The 2,812-nt window shown below is 43.0% G+C and overlaps 1 long non-coding RNA gene across 1 annotated transcript; it reads right to left on the bottom strand.

The window, feature by feature from the left end:
- Nucleotides 1-577: 577 nt before the first annotated feature.
- LOC111795880 (uncharacterized) lies at nucleotides 578-2,274 on the bottom strand. The gene is made up of 2 exons (XR_015420265.1): nucleotides 1,913-2,274; nucleotides 578-1,830 (listed from the first exon to the last, which is right to left on the bottom strand). It is a non-coding gene; the product is annotated as an uncharacterized LOC111795880 (long non-coding RNA).
- Between the last annotated feature and the right edge of the window lie 538 nt (nucleotides 2,275-2,812).

Here is a 2,812-nt window from a genome sequence, read left to right as displayed (position 1 = left end):
GACTATAGTGCAAGAAAATGCCTTGGTCTCTGGCAGTCCAAATAAAGTTATGATCAACACATTGATTACTAAGCCAGCTTCGTTACTCTTGCCAGAAAACATTGCCCCGTAGCTTGGTCATGTTTGCTGCTAAAATTGCACAAAAACAATATTGTTTGCAAAAGATTTTCTTTAAAGCTCCAATTCTAGTTGCCTCCAACATGATGACATGCTCGCCTAGATCGTTATTTTTGAACTTGTAGTGAACCACAAAAGTTGAATCCGCCATCGAATACAAAAAAGGTAAAAGGTACGGTCACCTAAACTTTCTTAATTCGGCACGTTCATTACTTTGAAAAACCTTGAAACAATCACAATATTATTTTATTCACAAATTTTGTAAATTGAAGAAAAATATCAAAGCAATCATATTTAAATTTCAAAGGATAAAGCGAATTGAATCGAGAATAATCATCATTAAAAATAACATAGTAAAGAAAACCTGTCAAGACCCGATTTTCGAGGCTTCGAAAATCAGACCGTGAACCAAAAGACGAAATCGAAAACAAACAAAAAGAAAATAAAAGAAAAGAAAAGCAAAGTAAAAGATAAAAACTCCATTTGATTAAAACAAGAGAGAGAAGATTTGTTTCGAAATTATTGCGAAAGGAATTACAAATACAAAGGAAAATACAAAAGACTCTAATAGACCGACAAGGGACTGACGCTCCGGAACGACCCCCTCTGTGACCGCACAGCTCTCGAACGCTCCTCCACCTCGACCGGTACCTAAAAAAAAGAGTAGAAAGGAATGAGTATAAAAATTATACTCAGTAAGCCACCTACTTGTAGGCTCTCGTCACACCCTAAACTTAACAACCAACCACGGACTTTCCTTTGGCTTTAGAACATCTGATTCTGGTCTTAGCTCATTAGGGCTTCCCCCTTGGGACTTGCCCCCTTTGGGCTTCTTTGGTTCTTAGACCTTCTACTTATACCCCTAGAGTTCCTTTTATGCTAACCTGTGTTGGACTGGTGCCTTGCGAGTGGCTACCTCGGCATGGGTATGAGATTACTTGGGGTCTTGTCTAGGAAGTGAGCTGCAACCCCCTAGTCCCATGGTAATCCCCCTGTATTTGGGAGGGCTACCTCCCCTATTCCATCCAGCTAAACAGTCAATTACGACGTGGGTATCCTGTTTCCCATACTAAACGGCTATCGAGCACTCGAGTCCTGATCAGGAACCCGTTGGTCCCCCCACGAAGCTATATCACCATCCACACACAAGTAGCCTAAGGGTACTCTAGAGGTGGCTCGTATGCCGTGGTGGCCTGTTAGCCTACTGGGGAATGTTAGGTCTTATACCTTAGTGTCTTGTTACTCTAACCACATATCCCTAGACTTAATCATAAATGTGAGTCATGGAAATTAACTGAGTGTGCACACAACTATCATCCAGCATCATCATACACAATTTATGCAAAGTAAACATACATGCTCAACGGGGCGATAACATCCATCAACTCCCGGAGCGCAGAGATCACAAGTTTCCGTCTTCCTTAAACATATACATATAAAGCGGAAGCTTAAAACATTATTGCAACACTCAGATAATTCTCAAAATACTTCACATAATACACCCATACTCTTAACAACCAAATTACATACATTCAATCATGGAAGGCTACCACCGAAGGTAATTAAACTAGCATGCATGCATAACCAAGCGACTCCTACAAGTATTTCTTCCTAAAGTTCCGTGTGGTGACTTACCCGATTGACACGTGTTCTTCGTTGAGCATTTCTATACCAATAGAGTGTCCACAAATACTGAATTTTCTCATTTAAACCCTATTCCATATAAAAATAGGGTTAGAGTTGGAATCGGGAGGGAAATCGGGCAAACAGAAATTGAACGGGCTGAAAACAGCACCTCACGCGCTCACACGCGCCTGGGAAGGTGCTACACGCGCACGGCCACGCGCGCGTACGGACGCGCATGAGGGAGGAAGACGCGCGCTGAGGTGTTGCCACGTGGCACCCGCTGAACGGTCAGCCGAGGTCGAGGTCGTCGGTTCGAAACCGGAAGGACGCGCTGGAAATTCGAATTCTTTTACGCTGACGCGTGGCAACGAGAAGCCGGGTCGGTGGTCCGGGTTGCGCGCGGGTCATCGGGTCGCGAACTCGAGTAGCGGGCCGCCGGCCTTCGAATCCCGCCCGATGCGAAGTATTTCTTTGATTTTTTCTTCTCCAATGGACGATTGACACGTGGCCCTTCTTCTCCGGCGAAGCGCAGCCTCCTCCTTCTTTCTCCTGCGATTTCCAGCATTAGATTACTTTTTTCCATTTTCTTTGCATTTTCACATTTCGTTCTACCTAACTCGGATCAACATGGTTCCTTCACGAGATTTGTAGAGCGTATATTCATCAGGTATTTTTCTTGTAATTTATTTCTAATCCACGGGATAATTACCTTAGTCCGAAAATGGCAAGAAACATTAATACCTACCTCTTTGACGAATGCGGGAACTCCCATTTCTGATCTGAATCGATTACAACTTCCTTCACAGATTTTGAGCATAATCCTCTGTAGATTAACATACTCAAATTTCAGGCTCTAACTCTTATTATATCTCACCGATCTGAAGCAATTTCGAGAATCTGGATTCAAGAACTTTACCTTTATATTTTTTCTCGTTTCTTGATAGTTTTGGACGATCTAAAAGTTAAGAATGTTCCCCTATAAGTTCTGTGAAGATTTCATGAAGAAGGCTCGGCCAGAACCGGACTCCTCGTGGCCGGAGCTGCGGTTACCTCCCTCTCTATAACTTTC

The sequence above is a fragment of the Cucurbita pepo genome, chromosome 3 (genome assembly GCF_057944985.1).
Source record: "Cucurbita pepo subsp. pepo isolate OVF chromosome 3, ASM5794498v1, whole genome shotgun sequence".
NCBI lineage: Eukaryota > Viridiplantae > Streptophyta > Magnoliopsida > Cucurbitales > Cucurbitaceae > Cucurbita > Cucurbita pepo.
Note: the sequence above shows the minus strand (reverse complement) of the source record. Positions and strands in the feature narration are given on the sequence as shown.